The following is a 17,901-nucleotide window of genomic DNA, read 5'->3' on the forward strand; positions in this document are numbered from 1 at the left end:
AACGTGGATTTTTTTGGGAATATATAAAAAATACTGGGCGAAAGAAGTGTCAGAGGGGAGCAACCAGGGGCCCACAAGCCTGGTTGCCGCGGCCTACCCTCCTGGCCGCGGCAACAAGGCTTGTGGGCACCCTGGTGGCCCACTGGCCCCCCTCTTTTGCTATATGAAGGGTTTCGTCTGGAAAAAAATCAAGGTGGAGCTTTTTCGTGTATTCTCCGCCGCCACGAGGCGGAACCTGAGCAGATCCAATCTAGAGCTCCGTCAGGACGATCCTGCCGAGGAAACTTCCCTCCTAGAGGGGGAAATCGTCGCCATCGTCATCATCAACACTCCTCTCGTCGGAGGGGAGTCATCTCCACCAACATCTTCATCAGCACCATCTCCTCTCCAAACCCTAGTTCATCTCTTGTAACCAATCTCTGTCTCGCGACTCCGATTGGTACTTGTAAGGTTGCTAGTAGTGTTGATTACTCTTTGTAGTTGATGCTAGTTGGATTACTTGGTGGAAGAGTTTATGTTCAGATCCTTGATGCTATTCATTACACCTCTGATCATGATTATGATTATGATTATGATTTGTGAGTAGTTACTTTTGTTCCTGAGGACATGGGATAAGTCATGCTAATAATAGTCATGTGAATTTGGTATTCGTTCGGTATTTTGATATGACGTATGTTGTTTTTCCTCAAGTGGTGTTATGTGAACATCGACTACATAACACTTCACCATATTTGGGCCTAGAGGAAGGAATAGGGGAGTAGTAAGTAGATGATGGGTTGCTAGAGTGACAGAAGCTTAAGCCCCAGTCTATGCGTTGCTTCGTGAGGGGCTGATTTGGATCCACTAGTTTAATGCTATGGTTAGACGTTGTCTTAATTCTTCTCTCGTAGTTGCGGATGCTTGCGAGAGGGGTTAATCATAAGTGGGATGATTGTCCAAGTAAGGGTAGTACCCAAGCGCCGGTCCACCCACATATCAAACTATCAAAGTAACGAACGTGAATCACATGAACATGATGAAACTAGCATGACAGAAATTCCTGTGTGTCCTCGGGAGCGCTTTTCCTCCTATAAGACTTTGATCAGGCTTGTCCCTTGCTACAAAAGGGATTGGGCCACTTTGTTGCACCGTTGCCACTACTTGTTACTTGTTACTTTTCGCTTGTTACGTTTCACCTCACTACACCATCACTTGTTACCGCTACTTTCAGTGCTTGCAGTTATTACCTTGCTGAAAACTGTTTATCAGAGCCTTCTTCTCCTTGTTGGGTTCGACACTCTTACTTATAGAAAGGACTACGATTGATCCCCTATACTTGTGGGTCATCAGCAACCCCCTCCTCCCTTAGCCGTCCGATTGAAGCTCAACGGTGTAGATTAGAACGAAATACTTCTTCGGTTTTTAGTCAAAAACCTGAACGGTTTTTCTCCACTTAAGTTTTAGCCGGAGACTTTTACTTCATATGCGGCCATTCACTAGCTAAGCCACCGCAGCGCACACCCCTGGCCAATTAGGAGCTGCCATGTACCGCCCCTGTTCGCTAGATCTAGTTTTTCTTTTTCTGTTTTAGTTTAGAAAACAGAGAGAGTTTCAATTTTGTTTTCTTTATAACTTTTTTTCTATGACTCCAGTGGAGTTGATTATTTTTGCAGTAGATCACAATTGTTCTGTAGTTTCCGAAAACATATTATTTGCCTATGTTTGAAATTTCAAAATTTGAATTTGAACAGATTTAGTTTAAATCTTGTTTTGCTTATTCCAGGAGTTTAAAAATAGGTTTTGATTTAATTCTTTTTGCTGCTGCTTCCTAGTGATAATATATTTCAGTAGTTTAAGTTTCAATTTTTTAATATTTTTACTTGGGGTTTCATCAAAAACAGATTCTGCGTTGGTTAGGTTAAGTGAATTACTTCACTTTGTGCAATGGTGTTTATATGTTAGTGATTGTAGTGCTTATTGTGTGTATTGTGTTTGTATCGATAGACCACCCGGTATGGTCTGTATGAGTACACGGTCATGTCATTTGGACTGACTAATGCTCCGGCATATTTTATGAATCTGATGAACAAGGTATTTATGGAATACTTGGACAAGTTTGTCGTAGTGTTCATCGATGACATATTGATATTCTCCAAGAATGAGGAGGAACACAAGGAACACTTGCATCTGGTTTTGAAGAAACTTTGAGAGCATCAGCTGTATGCGAAGTTCAGCAAATGTGAATTTTGGTTGAAGGAAGTCGGATTCCTCGGACACGTCATTTCAGGAGAAGGAATAGCAGTGGATCCTGCCAAGGTTGCAGCAGTTACCGAATGGGTAGCACCCACTTTAGTTAAGGAGATCCGCAGTTTCCTCGGACTTGCCGGATATTACCGGAGGTTCATTGAGAATTTCTCAAAGATCGCCAAGCCCATGACAGAGCTGTTGAAGAAGGAGTCCAAGTATGTTTGGACCGAGGAATGTGAAGCCAGTTTCCAAGAGTTGAAGAAACGTCTGGTTACAGCCCCAGTGCTGATATTGACGAACATTCGGAAGTATTTCCATGTTTATTGTGACGATTCTCGTCGAGGACTTGGAGGAGTGCTCATGCAAGAAGGAAAAGTTGTAGACTGTGCATCCAGGCAGCTCAGAACCCATGAGTCCAATTATGCCACACATGACTTGGAACTAGCAGCCGTAGCGCACGCTCTCAAGACGTGGAGACATTTCCTGATCGGAAATAGTTGTGATGTTTACACTGATCACAAGAGCCTGAAATATATCTTCACGCAGAAGGAGTTGAACCTTAGACAGAGGAGATGGCTAGAGGTAATCAAGGACTATGACATGAGATTGCACTATCATCCAGGGAAGGCAAATGTTGTAGCAGATGCCTTGAGCCGTTAGAGTTATGTGAACACACTCATAGCGGGAGGATTACCCAGGAGTTAGCCGATGATCTCAGAGAGCTCAAATTGGAGACAGTCCCAAGAGGATATGTGGCAACGCTGGAAATTCAGTCCACCTTGACCGAAAAGATCCGCGAAGCACAGAAATCAGACAAGGAGATAGCTGAGATAAAGCAGAAAATGAATGACGGGAAGGCTAAAGGTTTTCGTGAGGATGAACACGGAACTCTATGGTTTGAGGATCGCATCTATGTGCCCAATGATCCTGAACTCAGGAAGTTGATACTTCAAGAGGCCCATGATTCCCCGTATTCGATACACCCAGGCAACACCAAGATGTATCTGGATTTGAAAGAAAGTTTCTGGTGGAGAGGAATGAAGAAAGATATTGCTGAATTTGTAGCGATATGCGATGTTTGTCAGCGAGTAAAGGCTGAGCATCAGAAGCCAGCAGGATTACTTCAACCATTGCCAATACCCGAGTGGAAATGGGAGAATCTTGGTATGGACTTCATCACACGATTACCCAGGACCCATTCTGGTTATGAGTCTATCTGGGTTGTGGTCGATCGCTTGACCAAGGTAGCTCACTTCATCCCCATGAAGACTACTTACACGAGTGCTAAGCTGTCCAAGATATATATGACCAGGATCGTATGTCTACATGGAGTACCGACGAGTATCGTGTCAGATAGAGGAACTCAGTTCACGTCAAAGTTTTGGCATCAACTACACGAAACTTTGTGAACGAGATTGGAGTTCAGTACAACTTTTCACCCTCAGACCGATGGACAGACCGAGAGAGTCAATCAGATTCTGGAGGACATGTTGAGAGCTTGGCACTAGACTATGGGTCTAGCTGGGACGACAATTTACCTTATGTCGAGTTCTCATACAACAACAGCTATCAGACCAGTCTGAAGATGGCCCCTTTCGAAGCTCTATACGGAAGGAGGTGCAGAACACCATTAATGTGGGAAGGTGTTGGAGACCGACAACTTTTTGGTCCTGACCTTATCCGAGATCCTGAAGAGAAGGCCAAGCTGATTCGTGACCGACTCAAGACAGCTCAGTCCAGACAGAAGAGTTATGCTGACAGCAAACGCATGGAAGTAACATATGAAGTGGGAGACCGAGCATACCTTCGGGTGTCTCCACTTCAAGGAATCAAGAGATTTGGTGTGAAAGGAAAGTTAGCACCCCGATTCATTGCCCCCTACAAAATTCTTGAACGTAGAGGCGAAGTTGCATACAAACTAGAATTGCCGGAAGGATTGTTCGGAGTTCATGATGTCTTCCATGTTTCCCAGTTGAAGAAATGTCGTGCTGAGATGGCTGATGTTCCATTGAGATATACAGTGCCCCTAGAGGCCATACAGCTTGACAGTGATCTGACGTATGAGGAGAAACCCGTCCGGATTCTTGAGACTGCCAACAGAGTTACCCGCAGCAAGATCATCAAGTTTTGCAAGGTTTTGTGGAGTCACCACACCGAGGAAGAAGCCACCTAGGAACGAGAAGAGGATCTTCGTCGAGACCACCCGCACCTATTTTCTAGCCAACCCGAATCTCGAGTGCGAGATTCATCTTAAGGTGGGTAGATTTGTAACATCCCAAATTATTTGGAATATTTTACAATTGTAGCTTCGGATCAAGTCGCTACTGATCAAGTCGCCAACTGAAGAGGAAGTTAATGATAATTTTCATGAAGCTTCGGATCAAGTCGCTACTGAACCACGAAGGTCCGCAAGGGTACGTTGCGCACCAGAGTGGTACGATAACGCTGTGATGGAAATCATGTTGTTAGACAACGGTGAACCTTCGAACTATGAAGAAGCAATGGCGGGCCCGGATTCCAACAAATGGCTTGAGGACATAAAATCCGAGATAGGATCCATGTATGAGAACAAAGTATGGACTTTGTTGGACTTGCCCGATGATCGGCGAGCCATAGAAAATAAATGGATCTTCAAGAAGAAGACTGACACAAACTGTAATGTTGCCGTTTATAAACCTCGACTTGTCGCAAAGGGTTTTCGACAAATTCAAGGAGTTGACTATGATGTGACCTTCTCTCCTGTAGCGAAGCTGAAGTCAGTCCGAATCATGTTAGCAATTGCCACTTTTCATGATTATGAAATTTGGCAAATGGATGTCAAAACAGCGTTCCTTAACGGGTATCTTAAGGAAGAGTTGTATATGATGCAACCAGAAGGTTTTGTCGATCCTAAGAGAGCTAACAAGGTATGCAAGCTCCAGCGCTCCATCTATGGGCTGGTGCAAGCATCTCGGAGTTGGAACATTCGCTTTAATGAGGTGATTAAAGCATTTGGGTTCATACAGATTTATGGAGAAGCATGTCCGTACTAGAAAGTGAGTGGGAGCTCTGTAGCTTTCCTCATACTACATTTGGATGACATATTATTGATGGGGAATAATATAGAGTTATTGGAAGGCATAAAGGTATACTTGAACAAGAGTTTTTCAATGAAGGACCTTGGACAAGCTGCATACATATTAGGCATCAAGATCTATAGAGATAGATCGAGACGCCTCATAGGTCTTTCACAAAGCACATACCTTGACAAGATATCCTTGCCATAAGTTTGGTAGGAAGGTACCAAAGTGATCCCGGTATGGAACACTAGATAGCGGTCAAGAATATCCTTAAGTACCTGAAAAGGACTAAGGAGATGTTTTTCGTTTATGGAGGTGACGAAGAGCTCGTTGCAAAGGGTTATGTTGATGCTAGCTTCAACACAGATCCAGATGACTCTAAGTCACAAACCGGATACGTGTATGTTTTGAATGGCGGGGCACTAAGCTGGTGCAGCAACAATCAAGACGTCGTGGCAGCATCTACATGTGAAGTGGAGTACATAGCTGCTTCGGAAGCCGCTCATGAAAGGATCTGGATGAAGGAGTTCATCACCGACCTTGGAGTGGTTCCAAGCGCGTCAGGTCCGATGACACTCTTCTGTGATAACACTGGAGCCATTGCCATAGCCAAGGAACCCAGATTTCACCGGAAGACCAAGCACATCCAACGCCGCTGCAACTCCATCCAGGACCAGGTCCAGAGAGGAGTCATAGATATTGGTAAAGTACACACGGATCTGAATATTGCAGACCCGTTGACTAAACCTCTTCCACGAGCAAACCATGATCAACACCACAATGTTATGGGTGTTTGATTCATCACAATGTAACTAGATTACTGACTCTAGTGCAAGTGGGAGACTGTTGGAAATATGCCCTAGAGGCAATAATCAAATGATTATTATCATATTTCCTTGTTCATGATAATCGTCTATTGTTCATGCTATAATTGTATTAACAGGAAACAATAATACATGTGTGAATAAATATATCACAATATGTCCCTAGCAAGCCTCTTGTTGTCTAGCTCGTTGATCAATAGATGATCATGGTTTCCTAATCATGGACATTGGATATCATTGATAATGGGATCACATCATTAGAAGAATGATGTGATGGACTAGACCCAATCCTAAGCATAGCACTAGATCGTGTTGTTCGTATGCTAAAACTTTTCTAATGTCAAGTATCTTTTCCTTTGACTGTGAGATTGTGCAACTCCCGGATACCGTAGGAGTGCTTTGGGTGTATCAAACATCACAACATAACTAGGTGACTATAAAGGAGAACTACGGGTATCTCTGAAAGTGTCTGTTGGGTTGGCACGAATCAAGATCGGGATTTGTCACTCCGTGTGACGGAGAGGTATCTCTGGGCCCACTCGGTAGAACATCATCATAATGAGCTCAGTTTGACTAAGGACTTAGTCACGGGATGATGTGCTACGGAACGACTAAAGAGACTTACCGGCAACGAGATTGAACAAGGTATAGGAATACCGACGATCGAATCTCACACAAGTTCTATACCGACAGACAAAGGGAATTGTATAGGGGATTGTTTGAATCCTTGACATCATGGTTCATCCGATGAGATCATCGTGGAACATGTGGGAGCCACCATGGGTATCCAGACCCGCTGATGGTTATTGGCCGAAGAGGTGTCTCTGTCATGTCTGCATGCCTCCCGAACCCGTAGGGTCTACACACTTAAGGTTCGATGACGCTAGGGTTATAGGGAATTGTTATACGAGGTTACTAAAGGTTGTTCAGAGTCCGAGATGAGATCCCGGACATCACGAGGAGCTTCAGAATGGTCCGGAGGTAAAGATTGATATATAGGTTGGATGAGTTTGGATGCCAGAAATGTTTCGGGCACCACCTGCAAAGTGCCGGGACCACCCGAAGGGTTCCGGAGGCCCACCGGGAGGGGGATACGTCTCAAATGTATCTATAATTTTTGATGGTTTCATGCTGTTATCTTGTCTACTTTGGATGTTTTATATACATTTTATATCTTTTTTTGGAACTAACTTATTAATTCACTGCCAAGTGACAGTTCCTGTTTTTTTGTGTTTTTGACTCTTTTCAGATCTGATTTTGGAACGGAGTCCAAACAGAATAAAATCCCCGAAATGAATTTTTCCAAAACAGAAGAAGATAGGGGGACTTGAGGGCCAAGGCAGCAGGCCCAAAGGGTGCCCACAAGCCCTGTAGCCGCGGCCAGGGGGGCGCGGCTACCAGGCTTATGGCCCCCCTGGAGCTCCCCTGCCCTAGCTCTTTCGCCTATATATTCCCTAAAATCCCAGAAAAAATAAGGGCGTCCACGAAACCACTTTTCCGCCGCCACAAGCTTCCGTTTCCGCGAGATCTCATCTGGAGACCCTTCCTGGTGCCCTGCTGGAGGGGACTTTGGAGCTGGATGGCTTCTACATCAACATCATTGCCTCTCCAATGACTCGTGAGTAGTCTACTTCATACCTACGGGTCCGTAGTAAGTAGCTAGATGGCTTCTTCCCTCTCTTGGATCTTCAATACAAAGTTCTCCATGATCTTCATGGAGATCTATCCGATGTAATCCTCTTTGGCGGTTTGTTTGTTGAGATCCGATGAATTGTGGATTTGTGATCAGATTATCTATGAATTATATTTGAGTCTTTGCTGATTTCTTATATGCATGATTTGATATCCTTGTAAGTCTCTCCGAGTCTTGGGTTTTGTTTGGCCAACTATATCTATGATTCTTGCAATGGGAGAAGTGCTTGGTTTTGGGTTCATACCGTGCGGTGACCTTTCCCAGTGACAGAAGGGGCAGCAAGGCACGCATCGTGTTGTTGCCATCAAGGTTAACAAGATGGGCTTTCATCATAGATTTGAGATTGTCCATCTACATCATGTCATCTTGCTTAAGGCGTTACTCTGTTCTTATGAACTCAATACACTAGATGCATGCTGGATAGCGGTCGACGTGTGGAGTAATAGTAGTAGATGCAGAAAGTATCGGTCTACTTGTTATGGACGTGATGCCTATATGTATGATCATTGCCATAGATAACGTCATGACTTTGTGCGGTTCTATCAATTGCTCGAAAGTAATTCATTCACCAATCGTCTACTTGCTTTCATGAGAGAAGCCACTAGTGAACACTACGGCCCCAGGGTCTACTCACAATTATCATCTCCGCTTTTACTTTTACTTTGCTTTGTTTACTTTTTGCTTTGAGTTCTCACTTTGCAAACAATCTGTAAGGGATTAACAACCCCTTCATAGCGTTGGGTGCAAGCTCTTTGTGTTTGTGTAGGTACTTGTGACTTGACGCGATCCTCCTACTGGATTGATACCTTGGTTCTCAAACTGAGGGAAATACTTCCCGCCGCTGTGCTACATCACCCTTTCCTCTTCAAGGGAACACCAACGCAAGCCTCCAAGGCCGCGAGGGAATCCTTTGCATATTTGCCAAGGAAATCCCTATAGGCGTAGCCAGCAGCAGAAGGATTTCTGGCGCCGTTGCCGGGGAGAGATCAAGTCAAGATCTATCCAAGTAAGTGTCACAAACTCATCTCTTGCATTTACCTTTTTTGCCAGTTGCCTCTCGTTTTCCTCTCCCCCACTTCACATTTGCCTTTCTCCTTTGTTGTTTTCATTTGCCTTTTTGCCGTTCTCTTTTGCCCGTTTCACTCGCTTACTTCCTGCTCGTTTGTGTGTGGGATAGTCCATCAATGGCTAGACCCACCACTCCAAACGATACCCCTGAGAACGAAGTTCTCAATTTCAAGCAGAATGAGGAAGAAAATTTAAAGGACGCTTGGTACAGGATTTGCAATGCTCAAAGTAGATCTACTCGTAAGCAATCCACTACCGTTCTTCTTCGCAGTTTTTATGTTGGAATCTCTCCTTGGAATAGGTATATTCTTCATACCATCGTAGGCGGGAATTTTTTGGGGAGCCATACTATTGACTCCTATGGAACTATCATGAATTTGGTAGGCTCACCCCCGCTCATGGTTAATGGAACTACATTGACCTTGGAACACGTGATGCAAAGGCTTGACGCCATTGAAAACAAAATTGCCACAATTGAACTTATTGAGGATTTGGATAGCAAGATCCACAATCAAATTACTCAGTACGGATCCAAAGTGGGAATGGTTTTGAAAAATTTAAGGGAGAAGGAACCTATAGTTAATGATTCCTCTAGAATTGGCAAACTAGTAGATGTCATAACCAACTTGGGTTCCGCTTTTGCCGCTGTGCAAAATACTCCAAATCTCACTCTCAAAAAGACCGTCAAGTCTGTTTTTGTTCCTAAAGCTAGTGGTGAGTCATCCAATAAAGATGAAGATCTTAAGATGATAAATGATCACACTACTTATGGTTTGAGCACCAAATATGACTATACGTGATTCCATCACCTTATGCCTAGCTAAGGGCGTTAAACAATAGCGCTTGTTGGGAGTCAACCCAACGAATCTATCCTTTTTCTTTCTGTTTTGTGTTTTCCACACTTTCATAATTCTGTTATGATTGTGTTTTTTGTGTTTCTTTTGCGTTTGTGTCAAGTGAAACCGTTATGATTAGCCTTGGGGATGATCGTTTGATCATGCTGGAAAAGACAGAAACTTTATGCTCACGAAAAGAATTTTCATTTTTTTCTGTGAGAGTTTTTGAGTTGATTCGTTTTGCTGCTGATTCCTACGCAAATTCTTCAGACTGTCGTAATTTGTCAGAATTTTTGAAGTACCAGAAGTATACGAAGTATACAGATTCCTACAGACTGGTCTGCTGTTAACAAATTCTGTTTTTTGTTGAGTTGGTTGCTTATTTTGATGAAACTATGGATAGTATCGGCGGGTATTAGCCATGGAAGATTGAAAATACAGTAACCCAACATCAACATAAGTAGAATTTAAGTTTGCTACAGTACCTAAGGAAGTGGTGATTTGCTTTCTTATACTATTGATATCACGAGTTTCTATTTAAGTTTCGTGTTGTGAAGTTTTTAAGTTTTGGGTGAAGTTCTTATGGACAAAGAGATAAAGAGTGGCAAGAGCTCAAGCTTGGGGATTCCCAAGGCACCCCAAGTTGATTCAAGGATGCCGAAAAAGCCTAAGCTTGGGGATGCCCCGGGAAGGCATCCCCTCTTTCGTCTTCAATCCATCGGTAACGTTACTTGGGGCTATATTTTTATTCACCACATGTTATGTGTTTTTCTTGGAGCGTCTTGTATCGTAGGAGTCTTTTATTTTTGTTGTGTCACAATCTTCCTTTCTGCACACCTAGAGATAGAGACATGCACTCACTGTGATTTTGTCGAGCTTCACTTATATCCTTTGGTTAGACAATTCAGCTCACATGTGTTTCACTTATATCTTTTGAGCTAGTTGATTTTGCTCTGTGTGCTTCACTTCTAGCTTTTAGAGCACGGCAGTGCGTGGCATGGTAGCTGATCTATGCTATGAAAGTAGTCTCAAAAGGGGTAGTTATCCAAAGGGATATGAAAACTTCCACCTTCATGTGCATTGAGTAGTTAGAGAAGTTTGATTCATCTCAATTAGTTTTGAGTTGTGGTTGTGGTAATATTGAAGTTATACTAGTAAGGTGTTGTGGATCTAGAAATACTTGTGTTGAATTTAGTGATTCCCGTAGCATGCACGTATGGTGAACCGCCATGTGATGAAGTCTGAGCATGATTAGTTTATTGATTGTCATCCTTTGTGTAGTGGTCGGGATCGTGCGATGGTTTATACCTACCAACCCTTCCCCTAGGAGTATGTGTTGAATGCTTTGTTTCGATTACTACTAAAACTTATGCAACAAGTATATGAGTTCTTCATGACTAATGTTGAGTCCATGGTATAGATTAACTTTCACCTTCCACCATCACTATCTTCTTTAGTGTCGTGCAACTTTGCCGGTGCATAAAACCATCATTAGCCTCCCTCAAAACAGCCACCATACCTACCTACTATGGCTTTTTCAAAGCCATTCCGAGATATATTGCCATGCAACTACCACCATGACATGTGCCATAGCTTCTACATTGCCATGATCATAAGATAGCTAGCATTATGTCTCCATTGATGTCTATGCCATGCTAGATCATTGCCACGGTACACTACCGAGGGCATTCCATATAGAGTCATCATTGCTCTAAGTTTTGAGTTGTAAGTGTGATGACCATCATTGATGGAGCATTGTCCCATGTGAGGAAATAAAAGAGGCCAGCGAAGCCCATTTACAAAAAGAGGCCAAAGATGCCCACAAAAATAATAATAATAATAATAATAAAAGGGGCCAAAGAGCCCACCAAAAAATGAGAGAAAAAGAGAGAAGGGACAATGCTACTATCTTTCCACACTTGTGCTTATTAAGCACCATGTTCTTCATGATTCAGAGTCTCTCGTTTTGTCACCACCATATAGCTAGTGGGAAATTTTCATTATATAACTTGGCTTGTATATTCCAATGATGGGCTTCCTCAAAATTGCCTTAGGTCTTCGTGAGCAAGCAAGTTGGATGCACACCCACCCGTTTTCTTTAAGAGCTTTCACATACTCTTAGCTCTAGTGCATCATTTTTATGGCAATCCCTACTCATTCACATTGATATCTATTGATGAGCATCTCCATAGCTCATTGATATGCCTAGTCGATGTGACCATCTTCTCCTTGTTTGCCTTGCAACCTCCACCACACTCCATTCCACTTATAGTGATAAAACCATGGCTCACGCTCATGTATTGCGTAAGAGTTGAAAAAGTTTGAGAAAGTAAAGGTGTGAAAACAATTACTTGGCCAATACCGAGGTTGTGCATGATTTAAATTCGTTGTGCAAGGATGATAGAGCATAGTCAGACTATATGATTTTGTAGGGATAACTTTCTTTTGGCCTTGTTATTTTGAAAGTTCATGATTACCTTGCTAGTTTGCTTGAAGTATTATTGTCTCCATGTCAATAGCAAACTATTGTTTTCAATCTAACGCATCTGAACATTCATGTCACATAAGAGGAGTTACAAAGGACATCTATGCTAGGTAGCATGAAAGCATCAAAAATTCATTCTTTATCACTTCCCTACTCAAGGACGAGCAGGAGTTAAATTTGGGGATGCTTGATACGTCTCAAACGTATCTATAATTTTTTATGGTTTCATGTTGTTATCTTTTCTACTTTGGATGTTTTATATACCTTTTATATCTTTTTTTGGGACTAACTTATTAATTCAGTGCCAAGTGCGAGTTCCTGTTTTTTCTGTGTTTTTGACTCTTTTCACATCTGATTTTGGAACGGAGTCCAAACAGAAGAAAATCCCTGAAATGAATTTTTCCAGAACAGAAGAAGATCGGGGGACGTGAGGGCCAAGCCAGGAGGCCCACAGGGAGCCCACAAGCCCTGTAGCCGCGGACAGGGGGGCCCGCGGCTACCTGGCTTGTGGCCCCCCTGGAGCTCCCCTGCCCTAGCTCTTTCTCCTATATATTCCCTAAAATCCCAGAAACAATAAGGGCGTCCATGAAACCACTTTTCCGCCACCGCAAGCTTCCGTTTCCGTGAGATCTCATCTGGAGACCCTTCCCGGTGCCCTGCCGGAGGGGACTTTGGAGCTGCAGGGCTTCTACATCAACATCATTGCCTCTCCAATGACTCGTGAGTAGTCTACTTCAGACCTACGGGTCCGTAATAAGTAGCTAGATGGCTTCTTCCCTCTCTTGGATCTTCAATACAATGTTCTCCATGATCTTCATGGAGATCTATCCGATGTAATCCTCTTTGGCGGTGTGTTTGTCGAGATCCGATGAATTGTGGATTTGTGATCAGATTATCTATGAATTATATTTGAGTCTTTGCTGATTAACAGGGGCATGCCCGCGCCCACCAATAGTCCCCAAGACACGCCATCCTCTAGTAGAACACCTCGTACTACTCCACATACGAAACAAACCTAACTCAGACTGACTCATCGTTGGCCACCACCGGAGGGGAAAACTATTAGGAAGTAACATGACTAAACTACGGCCTCCTCGGCAGCTCCATCAGGTCCGACCATGCATGCCGCTACCTGTAGGTTCTCATTGTCGAGGCGTGTGAGTTTGGCGATGACCGCAATGTCACTATCCGTTAGTGGCTCGTCAAAATGGTGCAAGAGAGCTTCGGCTACCTCGGTTGTCATCCTCTCCCGTGGACCGAGCAGGCCCAACTCCTTGACGATGCAGAGGGACGCACGTTGTGCCACCGGTATGGTGGACGTGTTGGCCTCCTGTCGAGCACTCTGGTGTGTTGGCATATTGGTGGTGCGGCTCTTCGAGGGCAGATGATCGGCGCTCGGTTGACGAGGCAACAAGCGGGGGCATGTTGTTGCGGAATAGGCGGCGCGGGTCCAATCTATCCTCAGTGCCGGCAATCTCCAGTTGGCAGACTCGTCTGGTCACCGCGCCTAGCTGCACCTCAAGCGTGCACACGGGCATGGGAGTGGCGCGGTTGAACTGGTCATTGGCAAGGGGGCTGTTGACAGCTCGGGCTAAAAACGTCTGGCTGCATCTCCGGCCCGACGTTCTCCTTCTGTGGCCCCTTGTCGAAGTCGAGGTGGGCAGCTATGATGTTGTCAGCGGTGGCCTACACGTCTGCCACTAAGCTATCCTCGATCATAGAAGCAACAACTGGCCTTCTTGCCACCTTGAAGAACTCGTCGGCGGGATCATTGCCATTGTTTATGACGCCGTCAGCCTCCACCACAGCCCTCAGGGCCGATAGCAGTGGCAGAGGTGTCAACTGCCGATGTTGTAGGGGACGAGGCATGCCCGACGACGTCCTTCCTTCACCGTGGTGGCTAGCACGCGCGTCCTTGGAGTGGCACCTTGCGGGGAGGGGGAGCGGTTGCGTTGGCGCGGGGCAGGCGCCATCGTCTGCTCGGCCAATGTGCGTGCATTGTGCAGCAGGGCGTCCTTGCAGGAGCGATGTCCACGACTGCCGGAGCCGTCCTTCCCATCTTGGTCTCGTCCATGTCCTCCACGAGGCATGCCGCGGCAACCCAGGTCGGCCACAGGTGCACCAAGCCATGCGTTGATGGCGCTCGCCGTGCTGACCATCTTCGATCCCCATCGTCCAAGAGCCGGGGCGACCACAGGGAACGACCGGTCATTGGGGTCAGAGTCGGACGATGGCAACCCGCTCTGGCAGGAGTGGGATGATCGAGGGGAAGCGCCGTACAGTCTTCTACTTGGTCGACGTGGATGAGCATGGTGTAGTCCGCGGTGCCCGGAGGCGGGGCGACACGCCTGTCGGGCGGCAAGAAGCCCTCCATTTCCTTGACCCGTCCCACACTACGCGGGAGCACCCCTAGAGTGTGCTTGGTGGGGATGTTGGTGACGTCGTTGTTCCAGACCCAACAGTCGAAAGTTTTGGTGTGGCCGCGCTCGTGCGTCCTGCTGTCGAGGCGGTCGACACGCACCCTCTTCCCGAGGATCTCCTCTGACCCTCTACAGACCAAAACTGCATATGGACCTTCTCGATGATGACGCGAGCGTGCAACTGGAGCGTGTCGAAGGAGGCGCGGTCGTGCTCGTGCCACGACGCAATGTTAAGGCGCCGTCGACCCGAATGGAGCCACGCCGCACTACGTTGACTTGGTGTGTCGGCTGGCTGAAGATGACGAGGTAATGCTCCGGATGATGGGCCGTGACGCGCAGCAAGTGCTCCGGGACGGTGAGCTATGCCTCCAGCGCAGGGCCCACTGCCATGGGAACGTGGCGTTCACCCCGTCAGCGGCGCACAAGGTGAAGACGTGGATGCACATGAACAAGATGGCCTGGTCCACCGCCGGAGAGGAGACGTTCATCGTGCGGCTCTCCCTGGGGCGACGCGATGGGTCGACTTGGCGAAGCAAGGCCGGGGTCAAGGCAGGCATGGTCGAAGCAGCTAGCGGAGGGAAGCTCAGACACGCATGTTGAAACGTCGGAGCGGGCACCGGGCCAAGCCGGTTTCTGGTACTACCACCTCTACCCTTATTTTGTGGATTTTGGGGACACTGATTGCCAACGTGCCCCGGCAGCCCGCACATGATGGAGAGGATTTGGTCGCGACACTCAGCACGGCGGTGGCGCTTACTGAAGCATAGAAAGCAGCGGCCGCCGAAGCGCCTTAAGAAGGTGTCGTGAGCGGGGTCATCATTGAAACCATCACAGCGGTCCGACCGATGTGCTCGAGGGCGTGCACTCGAGCCCATCGGATCGGGGACGGGGCTCCGGTTCTTTTGGTGAACGACCTCGGTCCAGCTATCGTCCACGCGCGGAAAGGGCAATTTTGACAGCGGGGGATGAGGCGACTACGATGGATTTAAGACGTGGGGCGGGAGGCGACATCGGATCCGCCAAACTAGAGGGCGTCTCGTCCAGCTGAAGTGCGGCGTGTTGCGGGATCCGCGGCGACGTGGTCGGATCTTAAAAGGCCTCGAATGGCATTTCCGAAACCACGAACAGACCGGAGGAAACGGGGGTTTCCCCAACATAAGGTCCGGTCCGAGCAGGCGAGGATGGGGCAGGGCCGGCCCTGAGGGGGGAGGGGAGGGGCGGCCGCCCTGGCCCCCCGAAAAGAAGGGGGGCCGCCCAGCCACGTGTAAGAAGCTCTCTACAAGGATCGGCAACCGCGCTGGATCCTCGAGTAGCTATTAACGATCTAGAACCTGTTCGGTGGTCTCACGTAGAAGAACGAGGCTGAAACGTTATTTCTCTAGTACTCGGCCTTGGGCCGTTCCAAAGAGAAGACTATGGTGGTGGGTCACAGTAGGCTGGGACACCACTGGTTCAGCATAATTGGTCCTAAAAAACTTGTTAAATATAATTAGTGATCCTTTTTCTGGAAGAAGGAATTAAATACTCGGGAATAGAGCCCTGTCGTTGCTCTTCTTTCCTGTAAATGTTTTATATTATTTTATAAGAAGTACATGATTTCATGTTATAAATTGACAGCTGTTTGTTTTCATTAAATTTATTTAGATTTTTTATGTATCCAACTTTGACCTTAATATGTTCGTATAGTCCCGGTGTAATTCTTGTATGGTTGAATATGCATTATAAGTCATAGAAATATCTTCACTACAGATTTACCATACCAAAAATTTAGTTCTTTCTAAACCATCATGGGTGTAATTTGGTCCACATTGAAAGGGGACCGCATTGTGCCCACCGATCACAATGAATGCTAGCATCTTAGGATGTTAGATTTTTTTTTATAATATTTTATAAATTACTTGACAGGATATTGCTTTTTATGTGTTTATTAAATCTTTATTAATAACATTTTATTTTTATTAACATACATTAACTTTTTTTATGCTTTTATTACAGGGGTCGTGTTTTATTTTCGTCCCGGCCCCCAAAATCCCAGGACCGGGCCTGGAGGGATCAGTCATGGGCATGAAGGCTTTCTTGATGGCCGCGGCGGCCGGAACGGCCAGCGGCGCAGGGGCGGGGGAGCGGCTTGAGGCTGGCCATAGTGGGGTATTATAGCTAGTAACATAGTCTTGGGACTAGCAAACATGGTGATGTGGCAAATAATTAAAGAGAGAAAGGATTAGAGTAACATAGGTAGATACCGTAACATGTTAAATGCTATACTACTATGTGTCATGCATGCCAATAAATGAGATCATCTATGATACTAGTTTATGATACTATGCACTATGAAGATAGTATCATACAATAGTAACATATGCATGATACTACTATATGTTACTCTCCACTATGAGCAGCCTGAGAGCTTCGGAGTCCATACCACTCACTCTCACACTACAGTTGCTACTCTCATGGATGAGTTGGAGATGCTCAGAGGGTGCTTGGATCCAAAAGACTAAAACTAGTCTGACTAAAACTAGTCTCTTTAAGAGGCTAAAGTTTCAAGCACCCCTGACTAAAGAGAGGCTAAAACTAGTCTTGAGGCTAAAATCTTTTAGTCAGGGGTACCCCTACTAAAATGTGCATTAGTCCTCTCTCTCCTCATTTAACTCCTCATGTAAGTTCTGTATTGAAGGGTTTGGAGGATAATAAATGCTCATTAACTTGATTTTAGTCTCTTTAGTACTTGGATCCAAACATGAATGAGACTAGCAAGTTTTAGTCTCATTACTTTTAGTCATGGGACTAAAACGTATCCACACATCCTCTCATTCTTTCTAGAAGGACTACGGACACTAACAGAGAATTGATGAGTAATTATTTCGACATATAGTACGAAAGGCCAGCTACCGCTGTACGTCAGTCGACCACCGGTGTTGAGAGGAGAGCGACGGACGTTAGAGCAATTGAGCGGTTGGTGCGCTGCCTTCGTGCTACGAGCCGCAAAGTCAGTCAGCGTCTTGGACACGAGAAAGAGACACAATGAGGCAATGCAACCCACGAGCTCGACATGGAGAGCAGCCGGAGCCCGGCCCCGTCCCGTCGTACGGGGGCATTGAAGAAAGATCACTCGGTGGCAACAGCTACAAAAGGGAAAAACCAACCAATGCCAACTCGACAGCGTGATCCATTTACATCCAGTAATAGCCGTAGAATAATCCTTACACACTGTAAATTTGCACAAGAGATCTCTTATTTAGTGGACGCCTGATTGCATCACATGATCACATTCACATGATCACATCATT

This window comes from Hordeum vulgare, chromosome 7H, assembly GCF_904849725.1.
Source record: "Hordeum vulgare subsp. vulgare chromosome 7H, MorexV3_pseudomolecules_assembly, whole genome shotgun sequence".
NCBI classification, from domain to species: domain Eukaryota; kingdom Viridiplantae; phylum Streptophyta; class Magnoliopsida; order Poales; family Poaceae; genus Hordeum; species Hordeum vulgare.